Genomic DNA, 20,419 nt, shown 5'->3' with positions numbered 1-20,419 from the left:
GGTTACAGCAAATAAACACCCCGGGAAACATTCTTCCCAACAATCAACTATACAGTTTGTACAGATTTTTCTCCTTTTTCACCTCCACTCCCCATCACCCACTCCCCCACCCCCCTGCGACGAACAGCTCCTCAAACACGGTCACAAACATCCCCCACCTTTTCTCAAACTCCCCTGCTGAGTCCCTTAACTCATGTTGTTGATGATTTGTGGTTGGTTTGCAACGTAACATGTAACTCATGTTGTTGATGATTTGTGGTTGGTTTGCAACGTAACATGCGTGCCAGAGGCTATGAAGTACACATTAGTGCTGCACATTTAAGGGTGCTGCCCTCGGGAGGGATTCTGTGTTCCTGTGCCATGGCTGGTGTAGCAACAATACAGACGTCCTTACAGTCTGCCTTGAAGGAAGCTGGTTAACGGGCACTATGATGTCAGGCAGTGGGTGCAGTAATAGGGAAAACAAGTGTGTGCTTGAAGAATGATGGTGGTGGAATTGGAATTGGAGTGTGGTGCTAGCTTGACGATGTGCCATTTATAATTTTATTCCTGATGGTAGGGAGCAGGTGCATGGTGAAATGGGACTGGCAGGGATGCCTTCACGTTAGGTAGATCATATGAACAGAACCTTACGGAACAGTGCCTGCATCAATCAATGTAAAATACAAACTGTACTCTGCAACAATTCCTGCAAGGGAAAAACAATGAAAGACCATTTTATTCAAATACTGGGATATCCCTAAGGACAAGTGAGAAGATAGGAACTGGCAAACGTAAGAAATTGTTAAACAAAACCTCAGGGACAAGTAAGCCAGGTGAATTGCAGACACATTGTCCTGAGTGGCACCCCCAATTGTAGTAGAGGTTCATTCTGCATGCTTCCCGCACATGAACAGCATGTCCAGGCTAGCAGCCTATCCGACAGCTCATCAACTGCACCAAACATGGCTGGAAGAGTCCCAACCAACAATTTTGCAATTTTGGGTTTCTGTGGAGCTAGCGCAAGTGGTGCGAAGGAGTCTAATTGTACAGCCTGAAAGAGATGACCGAAAACTCAAGTCAAATAAATTAATCTTCAGGAGAATCCTAAATGGGAGGCAGGTCGACAGGTGGAGAGGTTTCATTATTAATTGCTGAAGATCTTACTTATTTCTTCACTCTCATCCAGGCCAGTGAACCCGCTTCCATGTTGAGGTGCCTCGCGGTTCCCAACTTGACAAATGTTAGTGGGGTGTTGAGGTTGCAGATCTGGCAGCCCTCTGATAGGGCTAGCCTGCCCGCAGATTTGTGAGGATGGCGAGTGTGGAGGTGGCCAATTAGGAGGCCATCTCCCAGAAGAATGCTGAGCTGCGGTCATTGTCAGCAATGGCAGACTCAGCAACTCAAGCTCGCAGTAAATTCTAGCCCATTAACTCCATCTCCCACACCAAAGATACTGCCTGCCTGGCCTGCTAAATATTCCCGGCCTCCTCCACTTTGTTTTAGTGCTCTGATTAACTGTGGATTACGACTATCTATGAGGTGTTTAGTGAAGAGGTTACGGACATGGCCATTTGTTTATTTGTATTGGAATGCAAGAAGGAAAAAACACACAACCAAAAGGGTGAATAGGGCCAAAACATGCAAAGGAAACCATAAATGAAGTTTTAAAAAAATAGTATTTACTATCTAGTCCACTAGCTGGACACTGGTAACGCTTCCTCACATTCTTACATTTAATTTTTGACAGCACGCAGCAAACATACAAGACATACAAGTCTGCACGGGTCCATTCTGGTACAAAACCAAAGATGTGTTGAGAACCCTGAATTAAAGCAGCTTACATCTGTGAGACTAGCACCTTACATCAAGACAGAAACCAGATTTCGGGGAAATGAATGGCATCAAGGGATAGGGGGGGGAAATGGCGCAGTAGTAGATGATCAGCCATGATTGGAATGGTGGTGCAGGCTCAACAGGCTGAATGACCTACTCGGGCTCCACTTTCCTGTGTTCCTATCAGCACTTTTGACTGTACTAAAAGTACTGACAACAGGATGTACTGTTTGATTTTTTAATAAGCTGCTATCAACCATCTTCGCAAATCTGCTGCCAACCTGCTTAAAGGATGACCACATTATATTAAAAAATCTATGATTTTAAACAATGAGTGATTAATGACTGCTTCCGCTCAAAAATGCCAATAGCAAATGTGTACTCCATTGTGAGAAAGTTTTTTTTTTGTGCAATCCTTTTGTTTTAGACACTGTGAGGCAGGACTGAAATCAGCAAATGCTATTCATGTAGAGGCAACAGCTTCAAACGCCCCCTGTTCATTACAAAGGGTAACAATAGAGATCTTTCAATGTTTTTCTGTTAGAAGCGATTAAATGCATTCCAAATAGTGCACAGTGAGTAGCAGTATACAATTATGCTTCGTTCCTGCTGTCTCACTTCCATTAGATATTGAATCCTTGGGATTACCTATTAGTAACTGGTATGCAATTTTATTGCTCATTTTGCACTCACAACAGACAAACAAAATCTTTAAATAACTTAATTTCTTCATCTGCAAAGATGATCCCAGAAACATCAATATTATGTAGTTGCGGGCCATTCAGCAGCTAGAAGTTAAAAACTTCAGCTGGTCATTAAAATCCCTCCCTTCACATCCCATCCCTTTAAAAATGTGATGATACAGAAGGTTCTGGAGAATGTTCAAAAGGCAGTAAAAATGTCAAGTGAAGAACCAAACATCGGAGTTCACAACTTAAAGGGCCATTGTTTTTAATACAGCACACTGGAGTAAATCCCGTGTCAGGTTTTGGGGCACTTCGTAAAACTGTGCCCAGTTACAGCTTAGTTGAAGTTTCTCAATTTGTTTTCAGTGCCAGGTATTTGGTCAGCTATGGATTGTGGAAATTGAGCACGCTTAATGAGTTGCAGTAGCATCACGAATACATATACAAGACAAATCTGCAAACACTTTTCTTGTTTTTGAATGTATGGATGGCCAGGTTTGGTGGATTAACCCTTAGTTATCAAGGATATGCTGGTTAGGTGGAGTTACGAGGATCGGGCTGGGGAGCGGGCCTAGGTATGGTGCTCGTCCAGAAAGTCGGTGCAGACTCGATGGGCTGAATGGCCTCCTTCCGCACTGTAAGGATTCTATGAATTAACTTGCTCATCCAGGAACATAAGCGGCCATTGAGTCCTTTGAGCCTATTACAACATTCAATGAGATCTTGGCTGACCTACAACCTAATTTCATGTATACCAATATTATATTCGCCTATGTGTTGGAATTAAAAATAAACCAACTTGCCTTCTCTCTGTGTTGAACCATAATTATCAGGCAAACACTCTTATAACTCTTGATGTTCCTTAACGTAAAGTGAGGGCTGAAATGAGCTGCTATTTTGTTCACTCAAGAAATTTGTTCAAAGGAGGAATTGGGTTAACGCATTGGGCAGGAAACTAGGGTAGGTAGTTGGACCTGTAAATTAGGGTGTCATACCACCAACAATGTCAACTCATCCTCACTCTCCCCTGATTTTACAGGTGGCGGGGGAAAGCATTAGGCGGGTGGCCCAGCCCCAGCAAGATCCCAGACGTAACTAGGTTTCATGTTCCTACTAGGCCTCCCGCAGTCGCCACCAATCTTGATGTGGTGCAGAGCGGTTTTCCTCCAATTTCCCAGCAGCTCTATTAGGTTCTACTTCCACCTAGAGACCCACAAAAGTCCTGCCTCATAACTAAAGGGCCGTGCTCAAAATATTACAGCAAGCTGGCCAAACGGAGTTGGACGACAGTGACGCTGGGGTTTGGGGAGTTCACCCTCAGTATAAGCAAGCCCATTGCTCCACCAAGGTGGTACCATGGTTAATTTAGCAGCTACTCTTCTCTGAAGTGAAATATACAGTGGCCGGGATTCTCTGTTCTCCACCGCTGCAATGGGGAATCCCGGTCAGATGGAGAATGGAGTGTTGGCTGAAAAACGGGATTGGCGCCAGGTAGCAGACCCGTCCGGAGTCTCCACTTCAAAGTGGATAAGTGGTTTTGCTTTCTCTTTAGTAACCGCAGAAAACATTTAGCATTGTTGAAGCAGTCAGGAGTTGTCAATTATAACAAGAGTGTCTCTAAACATTGTGGTTAGGATCAATGGAGGGTACTTGAGATGCATTCAAACATGAAGGGAAAGATAATTGAAGAAACCCGCCAGCAGCTGTGTCAGAACCATTAGGCTGTCAATTACAGACTTGTGAAATTGATGGATGCTGAGCATTTCAAAGCATTTCAGGGGATTTGAAGCCTTTTCAAGTGTTGTGAGCTTTCTAGGAAAGCTCTGACACTTCAAAAAGCTGCAGTTTCAAAGGCCTAAGGCTGACGGAGCAGATTTTCGGAAAGGAAGAGTGTTCCTGCATTGATTCTTCACTGAACTGCCTGGACTGCTCATCAGCTGTCAGGCAGAGCAGTTCAGGGTGAGTAGGCCACTTCAGGGTTGAAAAAGTATTGACCAGGATGAAGCTGTTGAACAAAGGGATGCCTGAGATCACCATGTCAAGGATGATCTTCAGGTTGCCCAGGGCTGGAAGGGGTAGTCCAGATATGTTGCCCCTATCCCGGGGGAGGGTCCAGGGTCAAGCCCTCACCCACAGCCCGAGCCCAAGCAATTCCCAGGACATTTGGGGAACCCCCCTCTTGCAGCCTGGCAGTGGCAGAGGGGCATATCATAAATGGGATGGCCCCCTTGACCACTCCTCAGGGTTCATCACACCAGGCTAGAGTGTTGCTGCCAGGGTATCGGTGCCAAGGTGCAAGAGGGCAGTGCACCTTTGGCAATGCCAGGGGAAGCATCTGAATGGTGGTGGATGAAGGGTGGTGGCTGAACTGGAGGTGGGGTGTGTGGGTGGGTCAAGCATGTGTACGTGGTGTTGTGTAGGGGGCTTACCCTTTATTTCTGTGGTGGGGGAGGATGCCTTCCTTGATGAGGAGTCGGGGATGCTCCGCTTGTCAGCAGCGGGGGACGAGGAGGGGAGATCTGTTACTGGACTGTGCAATCGAGGCGCCCGTTGTGAATGGCAGCCGAGCTGGAGAGTGATGGGAATATGGCACACTTGCTGCTCTTAATATATTTGCATGACAAAGGAGTACGACTCGCTCCTGTACACCGCTCAGCACCAGCAGGGACCATTCCCCATTCTCTACCAGTGGGAGCACTTAAAAAATTGGTTTGGCAAGAAAAAACAGGATGTGATGATAAATAGAACAAGGGTCTAGAAAGAAGTTGTCGTTGTTTGAAATTTTCTAGAAGCCATTTAGCTCAACTATTCTCAGTATTCATAAGAAGAAGAAAGGTGGCTGAGCACAAGAAGCTAATTTGGCACGAATTGTAACTGGATAGTGCTTTTAAGTTGCCAAATTGGGGTCCTGATCTGGTTGCAATTAGATTTCAAAGATGCAGCAATGAAGGTGCTTGGTTGCAATTTTTGGACTGGAATCACTTCAAATTCTACAGTGTCAAGGTGTAGCCATATAATAAATACGAGGGTCCTCTATATTCACAAGGTATACGATGTAATGTGTACATTCTGAAATCTGGAGAGGAAAGTAATGTTTTTCAATGTCACATTTCACAAAAACAGCTTTGATCTCCACTTTCTAATTCATTTGTGTTTAAATGAAAAATCCCAAGTTACCACCTGTGTTTATAACCCTTTTGTTTGATGTCACTTAGTGGGGCCGCACAATGCCGTTTTACACCGTGTTAAATTCCAGTTACACACTGCCATCTGCTATTCTCTCACACAAGCCATTCCACCTAGAGTCTAGTCACTTCATAAAGTTCCAACAGCTCGGCATTCCGCAAAGAAACATTCCATATATAACCTTCCTGCATCCCAAAAAATTTAGATGTTTATAAATAAAAACGTTTTCAGATTATGTTGATAATTGCTATCTTTTGAGAAAAGGTGGGGGATGTTTGTGACCGTGTTTGAGGAGCTGTTCGTCGCAGCGGGGTGGGGGAGTGGGTGATGGGGAGTGGGGGGGGGGGGGGGGCGGGGGGGTGAAAAAGGAGAAAAATCTATACAAAATGTATAGTTGATTGTTGGGAAGAAAGTTTCCCGGTGTGTTTATTTGCTGTAACCTACTTTGATACAAGTTTGAATAAAATGTGTTTTAAAAAAAAGATAATTGCTATCTTTATTTCTCTCTTTTTTTCAATAAATTTAGAGTACCCAATTCATTTTTCCAATTAAGGGGCAATTTAGTGTGGCCAATCCACCTACCCTGCACATCTTTGGGCTGTGGGGGCGAAACCCATGCAAACACGTGGCAGTACGGTAGCATAGTGGTTAGCACTGTGGCTTCACAGCACCGGGATCCCAGGTTCGATTCCCCACTGGGTCACTGTCTGTGCGGAGTCTGCACGTTCTCCCTGTGTCTACATGGGTTTCCTCCGGGTGCTCCGGTTTCCTCCCACAGTCAAAGATGTGCAGGTTAGGTGGATTGGCCACACTAAATTGCCCTTAGTATCCAAAAAAGGTTAGGATTTATTGGGTGAGGGGGATAGGGTGGAAGGGAGGGCATAGTGGGTCGGTGCAGACTCAATGGGCCGAATGGCCTCCTTCTGCACTGTAAGTTCTATGTTATCTATGTTAAAATGCAAACTCCACACAGACAATGGGCTGGATTCTCCATCCCGCCGCGCCACATTTCTGCCTCGACCCGCAAGCGGGACTCTCCATTACGCCGGCCAGTCAATGGGGTTTCCCATTGTGGAGCAGCCCCACGCTGTCGGGAAAACCCCGGGCACCGGCAAAATGGAGCATCCCGCCGGCGGAGAATCCTGCCTAGTGACCCAGGACTGAGATCAAACCTGGGACCTCAGCGACGTGAGGCAGCAGTGCTACGATAATTGCTAGCTTAAAGATAATAAGCTATGCCAACAAGTGGAAGTGGGCACTATCAGACATTTGGCCTCACATATGTCCATATATATGCTCAATCACATACAGCATTCAGATCAATGACCTTCTTCCCCATGTTCCTATCTTAAAAAGCATTGTGCAATTATTTTCCTTTGGGGTAAGGAAAAAAGTACCAACAAAGAAAAGGCCACATTTTGGGAGGCAACTAAACTCACACACATTTAGTTCCATATAAGAAATCCGATGACCTTCAGTGGGTGAGGCGTTTTGAAACTCATGTCACAGGACTAATGGAAAAATAGCGAGCTGCATTGAAAATTGGTTTGGCAAGGAAACAGGATATGATGATAAATGGAACGAGTGTCTAGGAAGAAGTTGTTGTTGTTGTTTGAAATTTTCTAGCAGCCATTCAGCTCAACAGTTTGCAGTATTTATAAATAATAAGAAAAAAGGTGCTTTTAATAAAATTATAAGATTGGCTGAATACAAGAAGCTAATTTGGTCAGATGATGAATATAAGTAACTTCAAAAGCATTCCAAGGGTTTGAAACAATTGCTCAAATTGGCTAAGGAATGGTGAATGGATTTTAGCATGGATATATAAATGTAAGGTAATGTACACTGCAACAGGAAACATATGCCAAGTATGCCAAATGAAAGGATGTCCATTAACAAAGGTGGAAAAAAGAAAAGCACTTGGGTGTGATTATTGATGATTCACTGAAAGTTTCCAGTCAATGGAAAGCTGTTACCAACAGGGTAATCAAGTATTGGGATACATCTCAAGTGCATTTGATTACATGCCCAAACGAGTTATTTTAACTTTGTGCAGTTTGGATTTGCCGCACTGTGTGAAATATTTAGTACCCTGTCTTCAAAGAGCATCACTGTACTCATCTTTGTTTGGAGACGGGTGACACAAATTGTTTCAAAAACTATGGTTAAGTTATCAAGAAAAACCCATAAAAGTGACAGAAGCGCACAAAATCTGAACCTTGAAAATGCTACAAGGCATGGATCATGTAATCATGAACCCATTGTTTATTTGGATTATGATTATGGAACTCGAGCACACTGGTGCAAATTTACAAACTTCAAACTATATTAGAGGTGAAAAGCGGACTCCGACGGCCGCATAAAGAGCAGTCACGCACGTGGTGGTTCCAGACAGAGTACCTTGATTTTCTCCCTTTACGCCTGTTTTCAGGGGTGATTCTGGAGGAACTTTGTTTGTTTAATTGGATAAGAGTCTCACTAAAAGGAATGCCCACTAAGTACAAAAGCAAGTTGCAGAAAAATAAAAAATTGTTGTCGGACTCAGCAGCTTCAACAGTTTCACCTGCTGAGAAAGTGGCGGAGTTTCCTGCTGCGTCTGTTGCCACTCCACTCACCACTGAGATGCTTACAGGTATCGTGGCGGGGGACTTAAGAAACTGTGGCAGGTTGTCTCTGAAGACCTCGACAGAGCCGTCGAAGAGGCCCTGTCCCTAATTCGTGTGGCTTTCGACAAAACAGATCTGATGGTAAAGGCGCAAGGCCTGGTCCGTAGGGATATAGAGGCGGTCCTTTCAAGGCCGGGTGACCAGATCACCTCCTGAAAGAGGAGATGGCATGGGTGGCCGGTGACACCAAGCTGCTCAGGGTCAATCAAGGTGGACAATCTGGAGAATCGCTCCAGAAGGCAGAAGTTGAGAATCGTAGGGCTGCCGGAGGGTCTGGATGGTCCAAACCCAAAAAGATATATGTCACAGCTGTTTGGAAGATGGTGATGGACGGTGGAATGGCATCCGCTCCCGACCACAGGTCGCTCAGGCAGAAGCCACTGCGTGCGATCTTGGTGCAGTTTTACAGTTACCAGGAAAAGAAAAGGGTCCTGAGGTGGGCGAAGGCTGTAAATGGGAGGGCCACAGCAGGAGCGGAGCTATCTAAGAGGTGTGCGGCATTCAACAAGACGAAGGCCGCATTGAACAGGAACAATGTTTGATTTGCTGTGGTATACCCTGCACGCCTCCAAATAAATTATGAATCAAAAGATTACCATTTTGGTGCACCAGAGGAGGCAGCGACGTTTGTGCAGCAGCATGGACTGGGGTCGAGCTAACTGTGAACTGTATCTGTTATGAGATGTCTGTTTTGGAGATTTGGGATTTGCTGGGCTGTCTGTTGGGCATTTTGGAGTTTGCACTTGTATTTTTACTGTTGGTTTGTGGGATGGGTATTGTTCTTCTTTGTTTTTAAAGTTGGATATGGGTGGGGGCCTGGTTGGTGTTATGCTTTTTGTTCTGCTTTTACTCTGAGTGGGGCCCGTCCTGCTAGCTGTATATTAGTTAATGGGAGCGGGGTGGCATGGGTAACTGCAGCGAAGACTGTGGGGTGTTTTAAAGATGAGTTTAAGATTTTCATTTTGTTTAGGGTTAGGGGTGGGGGTAGGGCGGAGGGTACAGGCCTTTGATGACTTGTTGCTGTTTGCTGGTTTATTTAGGGGTGGTATGGATGGGAGGTGCATTGGGTGGGGAAGGGCGGAGGGTTAGCTCTCTAACGGTGGCTATTAATGTTGTCTTTGCTCTGTTCTGATGGGGGATTTGGTAGTTGCTGGACTGCTCCACAAGGTGGGAATGACTGACTCTGGATTTGGGGGGGGAGGGGGGGGTGCTGTAGGTTTCCCCCTGTTCGGCTCTTCACCTGGAAGGGGGCTGAACGGCCCAGTGAAAAGATCTAGGGTGTTTGCGTACCTTAAGAGTTTGAATGCTGATTTGTTTTTTGGAGGGAGACCCATTTGTAGCTCAAGGATCAGACAAGGTTATCGAAGGGCTAGATGGGGCAAATATTTCATTCGGGATTTGATAGTAGTGCCTGGGGTACTGTGGTTTTGGTGAATGAGAATCCTTTTTGGAGGCTTAAAATTTGGTGGATCCAAACGGGAGGTATGTGGTTGTTGGTGGGTCGTTGGTCGGTACTCTGGTGGTTCTAGTTAATTTGTATATATCGAACTGGGATGATACACCTTCTGGCCTCTATTCCTAATCTGGACTTGCTGACCAACTGATTCTAGGGGATGGACTTTAATTATGTACTGGACCCTCGGCTGGAAAGATTGAGACCCAAGTCCTTGGATCCTTCGGGGGTGGCAATGGCACTATTAGCTTCCATGGAATAGATGGGGCGGGGCCAGACCTGAGGCGATTTTTACATCCAAGTGAGCAGGACATTTCTTTTTCTCTCAGGTACATCAGGTCTACTTTCGGATTGACTTTTTTGTGGTTGACAAGTCTCTGGCCTGGAGTGGTGGGGGCGTGATTTTTGGCAATAGTGACTTTGGATCATGCTCCACATTTTTGGGATTTGGTGTTGGGGCCAGGCACGGCTCAGCGCCCCCTGTGGAGACTGGATACAGTGTTGACAAGGGATTCTGTCAGAAGGTATCCTCTGCCATTGGTGAGTGCATTGATTTTAACAGGAGTGAGACTAGTTCGCCTTCCGCGGATGAGTGTTTTTTTTCCAGGAGTGGAGGATCAGTGGAGGTGTTCGCGGGGGCCAACAAATCAGATACCCATGTTCTGGTCATGTCCTAAACGTGTAAACATTTGGGTCTCTTTCTTCAACACCATGTCAGGGATTCTTGAGAATGAGATGGAGCCTTGCCCGCTGGTGACCAGAGCTGCAGACGGGGTGAAGGTGGATGCTCACGTCTTCGCCTCGTCAACAGACCAGAGGCGAGTTCTGAGGATTCTGGTTCGGTCCAATGCTTCGTCCTGGCTGAGTGACCTTATGGAACTTTTGTTCTTAGAGGTCAATTACTTCATGAAGGATTGGCAGAAGGGTTTGATTCAAAATGGTAGCCTTTCATTTTCTATTTCAGGGGGTTGGTCACTGTGAGATGCCGGGGGGGGGGGGGGGGGGGGGGGGGGGGGGGGTTGGTTATGATTTGTTTGCTTTATGTGGGGGGTGGGGTTGGGATGAAGGCAACAGGCTATCTATGGGCCAAAGTGCTCAAAAAGTGTTGCCTGTGGAAAGTAACTGGCCAGGATTGCATGATGGGGGTACGTGTAGACAGACATCATGAACAGCTCTGGAGAAAAAAAGGTAAACTTCCTTCAACAAATTAAATAAATTTAGTGAAGTCCTTGGTAGATGGGCGGGATTCTCCCCGAACCGGTGGGGCGGGCCACTCCAGCGCCGAGGAGTGGCGTGAACCACTCCGGCGTCGGGCCGCCCCGATGGTGCGGAATCCTCCACACCTTCAGGGGCTAGGCCGGCCCCGGAGTGTTTGGCGCCACGCCAGCCAGCGCAAAGGCCTTGGCTGCCACCGACCGGCACGCCGCGATTCCCGCCCCCGCCAAAACCCCGGCGCCGGAGAATTTGGCTGCCGGTGGGGGCGGGATTCACGCCGCCCCCACTCCCAGCCGATTCTCTGAGCCAGCGGGGGGTCGGACAATCTCGCCCCCGGTTATGTATAAATAAGGGGCGGGAGCAGCCCCCCCGGCGATTCTCCGCTCCGCGATGGACAGAGCGGCAGCCCGTTTTCGGCCGGTCCCGCCGGCGTAAATCAAACCTGGTCCGTACCGGCGGGACCTGGCTCTGCGGGCGGCCTGCAGAGTCCTTGGGGGGGGGGGGGGGATCTGGCCCCGGGAGGTGCCCCCACGGTGGCCTGGCCCGTGATTGGGGCCCACCGATCCGCGGGCGGGCCTGTGCCGTGGGGGCACTCTTTCCCTCCGCACTGGCTGCTGTCACCCTCCGCCATGGCCGGCGCGGCAAAGAACCCCCTGCGCATGCGCTGTGATGATGCCAGCACACGCTGGCACTCCTGCGCATGCGCCAACTCGCGCTGGCCGCCGGAGGCCCTTTGCCGCCGGTTGGCACTGCGCCAAGCCCTTCCGCGCAGCGCCAACCCCACCGACACCGGCCTAGCCCCTGATGGTGCCGAGGATTCCGCACCTTCCGGGCGGCCCAACGCCGGAGTGGTTCACGCCGCACCAGTACGGGCCGCCCCGCCGGGTAGAGGAGAATCCCGCCCAAGACTTCTGGAGTGAACAGGTTCGTTGAGCCAAATTATTTTGTATGACGCTCTGTCTTAGGTTTCTGTTGTGGGCCTTTCTTTAAATATGCATATCAGAGTCCAATGATGTTGTTTGAGCCTGAATTATTTAATGGCCTTAGCAGGGATGTAAATGTGTTCTTTTTACAAGGCCAAACTGATGGGGCAGAGTCTGCTGTACCTGAGGCCCAAATACATTTGATGTCTTTTTAAACTATCCCTGTGGGGCCAAAAGGTGCAGCGGTCCCAAAATAAAAGTTTAGTCTCCTCTGTCTAGTGGACTCTGACTTCCCAATTACAAGATCCTCTTGAAGCTCCCTACTCAGGGCACTGGGGACCTTGGTGCCATTTGGTATTCCATCCTTTGTTACCTAACCAGCAGCTCAGAGATTGTTGCTGGCTATTCCAGGCCGAGCAGGCTTACTTATCCTTGCTCCCAGGATTGACAGGGCTCTCCTGCCTGACACTGCAGCAGCCTGCAACTAATTGCTGGTTCTGAGCCTGCTTGCTGGCAAAATTTTAAATGAGGCCTGAGTTCAAAATGGCTTAAGTCCTCCCTACCTATGTGATAGGCAGGGGTCAGAGTACTGTCCTCATGTGAAAATGTCCTCCCTGTCCCACAGGCATCTTCCAGGACTGCTGTTTGCTCACTTTTACAGAGAGAAATATGGCCCAGTATCTTACATGTGAAAGCCACTTAATCTGAGACAGATTCTTTGCTCCCATAATTATTTTAATGAGCACTTCTGAAATATGAAAGAACTGTGGAATATGCAGCGTTACTGCACTTCAAAAAAAGTCACTTAGAAGGTTGCCTGCTTGCTAGCGAAAAGTCAAAATGTCATACAGGGGATAACGGCCCCTTTTATCTTTTGAGCGTCAGATTCATTGAAATAGTTTGTGTTTCTGTCCATTATTAAGATAGGAATAACAGAAGAAATTAATGCACTTAGTCTTTCACAGGCACACATGTATGTACAACGGTTAAACGCAACAGCCAAGGAGAGGACTGCAGGAACTTATACATTTACTTATGAGCTCAGCCCAATATACAGCCCAACATATTTCAGTGGTTTCCTCAACAGATCCCTCTGTGCAGTCTTCTGAACCCTGTGCAGCTGTGCTGTGCAGATGTCCAGCTGCTAGCTTTACTTTCTCTTGCCATATGAGCAATGACACATTGTTTTGCTTCCACTTGCAGGCTGACTTCATCATGGATGGCTTTCCCAATAAAAGCAATCCCTAGTGGGGCACCTTATTAGGAGTGCTTGATCACAACTGTAGCTGGACAATACGTCTTGACTGGGATCATTTCTCACAGAGTCCCAATTGAGAGGGAAAAAGTAAGAGATTTACAATGAAGATGTCAAAATGGGACGATGATCAAAACAGCATTAAAAAAATAACCACTGCTTTATGCTGAAAGTTGTAAACTGAATTTAGAAACATAGGAGCAGAGGTAGGCCATTTAGCCTCTCGATTCTGCCATTCAATGAGGTCATGGCTGACCTATGACTTAACTCCATATACCTTTGCCCAGCTTTTTACAAAAATCTACCAATTTCAGATTTAAAATGTATAATTGACCTAGCGTATATTTCCAAACGTCGGCGGCCCTTTGTGGAATTATTTGCTATTTTCACTTTTGAAAGGCCTAGCTCTCATTTTGACTATGCTTGTTGCCAGTGGAAATAGCTTCTCTACATCTCGCCGACCAGTTCTCCTTACTATCTTGAAAGCTTTGATCAAATTGCCCTTCAACTTCCTAACTTAAAGGGAATACAATCCTAATTTGTGGAACCTTTTCTTGTAATTTAATTAGTGGGGTCCAGGTATCAATCTAGTAAATCTACATTGAAGTCTCTCCAAGGCTAACATACTCTTTCCTTAAGATGTGGAACCCAGAACTGCTTACAACCCTGAACAGTAACAAATCTTACACCAGGGGCGCGATACTCCGACCCCCCGCCGGGTCGGAGAATCGGCGGGGGCTGGCGTGAATCCCGGCCCCGCCGTGTCCCGAATTCTCCGCCACCAGAGATTCAGCGGGGGCGGGAATCGCGCTGCGCCGGTCGGCGGGAATCACGCCGGTCGGCGGGCCCACCTCCGGCGATTCTCCGGCCCGCGATGGGCCGAAGTCCCGTCGCTGTCAACCCTCTCCAGCCGGCGTGGATTAAACCATTTTGTGAACGGCGGGACAAGGCGACGCGGGCGGGCACCGGGGTCCTGGGGCGCGGGGCGATCTGGCCCCGGGGGGGTGCCCCCACGGTGGCCTGGCCCGCGATCGGGGCCCACCGATCCGCGGGCGGGCCTGTGCCGTGGGGGCACTCTTTCTCTTCCGCCTTCGCCATGGTCTTCACTATGGCAGAGGCGGAAGAGACCCCCTCTCCTGCGCATGCGCGGGGATGACATCAGCAGCCACTGACGTTCCCGCGCATGCGTCGCCCGGCGAAGTCCTTTCGGCGCCGGCTGGCGTGGCACCAAAGGCCTTTCCCGCCAGCAGGCGGAGCGGAAACCACTCCGTCACATGCCTAGCCTCTTAAGGTGAGGGCTTGGCACATAAAGGTGCGGAAGTTCCGCACCTTTGGGGCGGCTCGATGCCGGAGTGATCGTTTTGGTGCCAGGTAGCGGACATCGTGCCAGTTTGCGGAGAATCCCGCCACAGGTCTCCACATTATACAATCCTGTAAGTATGGTTTACTAGGGATTTGTATAGCTGTAGGATAGCTTTAACTCTGTTGTATTCTACATACAAGGGTGAGCATTCATTAGCTATTTTGATTTTTTCTTCACCTGTTGACATTTTAATTATCTACTTACAATGGACCTCAAGTCTCTTTTGACCTCACTGTTTCTAGCATTTCACTATTTAGACAATAATCTGTTCTATCCTTTTAGGTCCAAAGTGGATACCCTCACATTTCCCGACACTGCAATACGTTGGCCACAGGTTTGCCCATTCACTTACCCTATTCATATCTTTGTAATTTTACACTTTCATCTATATTGCTTACAGTCACAACTATCTTTGTGTCATTAACAAATTTGAATATGCACTCTCTATCCCATCATCTGATGAATAGTTGAGGCCGCAGTCAGATTCTTACAGGAAACCACTCGTCATATCCTTCCACCGGAGTGTCGATTATCTCTATTCTGTGACTCTTGCCACTCAGCCAATTTCTTAACCAAGTCAATAATTGCCTTCCCTTATGAGGGACTTTATCAAATGCTGTCTGGAGGTCCATATAAATAACATGCATCGACATTCCCTTGTTCACTACTTCAGTGCCCTCTTGAAAACAATCAATCAGGTTCATCAGGCATGCTGGCTCTTTGATCAGCTGAAGATTTTCAGATGCTCAATTCCTAATTAAAGAATCTGGTAATTGCCCGGCAACAACATATGTTAGGCTAACTGGTATATAATTCCCTAATTTCCCCCTCGCCTTTCTGAAACAATTTTCCAATCTGGAGGGATGGTTCTCAAATGGAAAGAACTTTCTAAGTCCCTTGCAAGTTTCTCTTCATCCTCCATTTTTATAGCTCCTATTTGTTTTGTCACCTATTGTTGTTCTAAATATGTTCTCCAGTTGCCAGCATCTGTGCTATTTTTAGCTCCCTTGTATGCTTTTCTTTTAGCTTTATGCTGTTTCTTACCTTTTCCACTGTCCAGGGTTGTTTTCTTTGACAGAGTTCTTGTCTCTTAAGGGTACAATGTGGTTCTGAATCACATGGAGTTATTTTTTGAATACCTCCCACTGATGTCTTGTGACCCATGAACAGATTTTTCCGGGTTTGCTGTGGACAGTCTCTGTCTAATCACGATCACATTAGGATCACTATTAGATAAATGCTCTCACGCCAGAAGGCTCTACACCAAATAAAACTTGGTATTAGATTCAAATATTATCTAGATGCTTGTGAGATTTATCACTGTCCAACAAAACAATTCTGAGGACTCTATCAAAACTAATGGTTATTTGTGTAAACTACTCAACTTGGTGCATTTCAGCACATGCTTAAAAATACTCCCAAATAACAGCCATGGCTCAAACCAACAAAGTAATCTTAGATAATTCAAGCAATGTGGTGGCCCTATATCCCATCCAAAGAAATGTGCATCTTTATTAATGCTAGGTTTTAGATATTTCTGGTTATCCTAAATGGCTCTATTGGTATACTAAAGTGCATCTTTTAAATAGGATGATTTGGGGTAGTGTAGTAACAATTGCTCTACTGTGAAGCACAGTAAGAGACCAATAACTTCTCAAAAGGATGACAAAGGTCGTGGCAGAGAGAGAAAAACACAGAAAGTGAAACAGATTGAGGGAGAGTAACATAGGCCAGCATCACGCATGACCTTCTAGACTACTGAAGAGTTGCACAGGCAGGGACCTGACAGCAGTGCTTTGCCCACACACCCAGGCAAAGAATAGGATGTGGAAACTAAATAGGAATGGTGAAAAAGAACTACATTAGAGGCTTCAACATTCGCAGACTGAAAGTTACTATTTGCAATGTTAGATCAAACATTGAATGAATTAATCTGACATTTTGTCCTCAATTTTAATAGAGGCATTTTAAAAAATCCTAAATGGGGTAATACCTCTATTAAAATTGCAGGAAGAGGAAAGCTTAATGATTCCTAACACCAATACTGCAAAATATAACTGACAGCCCTCTTAATGTGTTTTCAGTAAAAACTCCAGTTCAACTTTGATGGAGGAAGATCAGTTATGCAAACAGCACAGTGTATTTGATGGAGGAAGATCAGTTATGCAAACAGCACAGTGTATTTGTGGTCGTTCCCTTCTCCATTTCAAATCATATTTCTCATTTGTGTGACATGTTACAGAAGGACATATGGGAAGGCTACAAAAACAAACAGAGGATAACAAAGAGAGAAATAAGGAAAGAGAGGATCAAATATGAAGGTAGGCTAGCCAGTAACATTAGGAATGATAGTAAAAGTTTCTTTAAATACATTAAAAACAAACGGGAGGCAAAAGTTGACATTGGGCCGCTCCAAAATGACGCTGGTAATTTTGTGATGGGAGACAAGGAAATAGCTGAGGAACTAAATAAGTACTTTGCGTCAGTCTTCACAGTAGAAGACATGAGTAATATCCCACCAATTCCGGAGAGTCAGGGGGCAGAGTTGAATATGGTAACCATCACAAAGGAGAAAGTGCTAGAGAAACTAAGAGGTCTAAAAATTGATAAATCTCCGGGCCCAGATGGACTACATCCTAGAGTTCTAAAGGAGATAGCTGAAGAAATAGTGGAGGCATTAGTTATGATCTTTCAAAAGTCACTGGAGTCCGGGAAAGTCCCAGAGGATTGGAAAATCGCTGTTGTAACCCCTCTGTTCAAGAAGGGAACAAGGAAAAAGATGGAAAATTATAGGCCAATTAGCCTAACCTCGGTTGTTGGCAAGATTCTAGAATCCATTGTTAAGGATGAGATTTCTAAATTCTTGGAAGTGCAGGGTCAGATTAGGACAAGTCAGCATGGATTTAGTAAGGGGAGGTCGTGCCTGACAAACCTGTTAGAGTTCTTTGAAGAGATAACAAATAGGTTATTATAAATAGAGTAGACAGTCAGAGACTTTTTCCCCGGGTGGAACACACCATTACAAGGGGACATAAATTTAAGGTGAAAGGTGGAAGATATAGGAGGGATATCAGAGGTAGGTTCTTTACCCAGAGAGTAGTGGGGGCATGGAATGCACTGCCTGTGGAAGTAGTTGAGTCGGAAACATTAGGGACCTTCAAGCAGCTATTGGATAGGTACATGGATTACGGTAAAATGATATAGTGTAGATTTATTTGTTCTTAAGGGCAGCACGGTAGCATTGTGGATAGCACAATTGCTTCACAGCTCCATGGTCCCAGGTTCGATTCCGGCTTGGGTCATTGGCTGTGCGGAGTCTGCACGTCCTCCCCGTGTCTGCGTGGGTTTCCTCCGGGTGCTCCGGTTTCCTCCCACAGTCCAAAGATGTGCGGGTTAGGTGAATTGGCCAATGATAAATTGCCCTTAATGTCCAAATTGCCCTTGGTGTTGGGTGGAGGTGTTGAGTTTGGGTAGGGTGCTCTTTCCAAGAGCCGGTGCAGACTCAAAGGGCCGAATGGCCTCCTTCTGCACTGTAAATTCAATGCTAATCTATGATTAATTTGGACAAAGGTTCGGCACAACATCGTGGGCCGAAGGGCCTGTTCTGTGCTGTATTTTCTATGTTCTATGTTCTATGTAGGTTAGACCAAGGAGAACCAATGGATGTTATCTATCTTGACTTCCAAAAGGCCTTTGATAAGGTGCCTCACGGGAGACTGCTGAGTAAAATAAGGGCCCATGGTATTCGAGGCAAGGTACTAACATGGATTGACGATTGGCTGTCAGGCAGAAGGCAGAGAGTTGGGATAAAAGGTTCTTTTTCGGAATGGCAACCGGTGACGAGTGGTGTCCCGCAGGGTTCAGTGTTGGGGCCACAGCTGTTCTCTTTATATATTAACGATCTAGATGACGGGACTGGGGGCATTCTGGCTAAGTTTGCCGATGATACAAAGATAGGTGGAGGGGCAGGTAGCATGGAGGAGGTGGGGAGGCTGCAGAAAGATTTAGACAGTTTAGGAGAGTGGTCCAAGAAATGGCTGATGAAATTCAATGTGGGCAAGTGCGAGGTCTTGCACTTTGGATAAAAGAATAGAGGCATGGACTATTTTCTAAACGGTGACAAAATTCATAATGCTGAAGTGCAAAGGGACTTGGGAGTCCTAGTCCAGGATTCTCTAAAGGTAAACTTGCAGGTTGAGTCCGTAATTAAGAAAGCAAATGCAATGTTGTCATTCATCTCAAGAGGCTTGGAATATAAAAGCAGGGATGTACTTCTGAAGCTTTATAAAGCATTAGTTAGGCCCCATTTAGAATACTGTGAGCAATTTTGGGCCCCACACCTCAGGAAGGACATACTGGCACTGGAGCGGGTCCAGCGGAGATTCACACAGATGATCCTAGGAATGGTAGGCCTAACATACGATGAACGTCTGAGGATCCTGGGATTATATTCATTGGAGTTTAGGAGGTTGAGGGGAGATCTAATAGAAACTTACAAGATAATGAATGGCTTAGATAGGGTGGATGTAGGGAAGTTGTTTCCATTAGCAGGGGAGACTAGGACCCGGGGGGCACAGCCTTAGAATAAAAGGGAGTCACTTTAGAACAGAGATGAGGAGAAATTTCTTCAGCCAGAGAGTGGTGGGTCTGTGGAATTCATTGCCACAGAGGGCGGTGGAGGCCGGGACGTTGAGTGTCTTTAAGACAGAAGTTGATAAATTCTTGATTTCTCGAGGAATTAAGGGCTATGGAGAGAGAGCGGGTAAATGGAGTTGAAATCAGCCATGATTGAATGGCGGAGTGGACTCGATGGGCCGAATGGCCTTACTTCCGCTCCTATGTCTTATGGTCTTATATGGAGATTCTATTTTAATGTATGTTAACTTGTTTCTGTTTCACATTTTAAAAGTAATGTCAGTTCAGTACCGCAAATTTACAGACATATTGGCAAAGGTGGTTCAATCCAGAGACCAAGAGTCATGGGGCGGGATTCTGTGATCCTGAGGCTAAGTGTTGACGCCGTTGGAAACGTCGCCGTGTTTCTCGACGGAGTCAACACGGCCTCAGGATCAGCAGTTCTGGCACCAACAAGGGGCCAGCACGGCACTGGAGCGGTTCACGCCGCTCCAGCTGCTGATCCTGACGCGAACTGGGTGTCGCGGGATCCGCACATGCGTAGTGGCACCAGCGCAAATGCGCACATGCGCAGTGGCACTGGCGCCAACGCGCAAATGCGCAGTGGCTTCCTTCAACGCGCCGCCCCCGACGCAACATGGCACAGTACTACAGGGGCCGGCGCGGAAGGGAGGAGGCCCCCAGCCAGAGAGGCCGGCCCGCCGATCGTTGGGCCCCGATCACAGGCCAGGCCACATCGGAGGCCCCCCCCCTGGGTCGGACCCCCCCTGTTCCCCGCCCCCCCCCCCCCCCAACCCCCACAGGCCGCCCCCATCTCTTTCACGCCGAGTTCCCGCCGGCTGAGAGCAGGTGTGGACGGCGCCGGCGGGACTCGCCGTTTTTACGATGGCAGGCCGGCCGCGTAGAGCGGCTCCCGACGGGCGCCGCGCCCACCATGCCGGTGCCAACGGCGCCAATTCTCCGCTCTGCGGAGAATCGCGGGACGGCATCGGGACGGCGTGGTGCAATTCACGCTGGTCGCGGGGATTCTCCGGCCCGGCCCCGGGCTGAAGGAATCCCGCCCAGGCTTTGGGGACCCAGGTTGAAATCTCACCACGGCAGATGGTGAAATTTGAATGCAATAAAAATCTGGGATTTAAAAATTCTAATGAAGACCATGAAGTCGATTGTTGTAAAAACTAATCGGGTTCACTACTGTCCGCTAGAGAAAGAACTCTGTTGT

At 47.1% G+C, this 20,419-nt stretch overlaps 1 protein-coding gene across 5 annotated transcripts in view; it reads right to left on the bottom strand.

The window, feature by feature from the left end:
• zfhx3b (zinc finger homeobox 3b) overlaps nt 1-20,419 on the bottom strand; it is a 594,034-nt gene that overhangs the window by 295,300 nt on the left and 278,315 nt on the right. The gene's annotated exons all lie outside the window — the stretch shown is intronic.

The sequence above is a fragment of the Scyliorhinus torazame genome, chromosome 10, assembly GCF_047496885.1.
Source record: "Scyliorhinus torazame isolate Kashiwa2021f chromosome 10, sScyTor2.1, whole genome shotgun sequence".
Lineage (NCBI taxonomy): Eukaryota > Metazoa > Chordata > Chondrichthyes > Carcharhiniformes > Scyliorhinidae > Scyliorhinus > Scyliorhinus torazame.
This window is presented reverse-complemented; position numbering and strand designations above follow the sequence as displayed.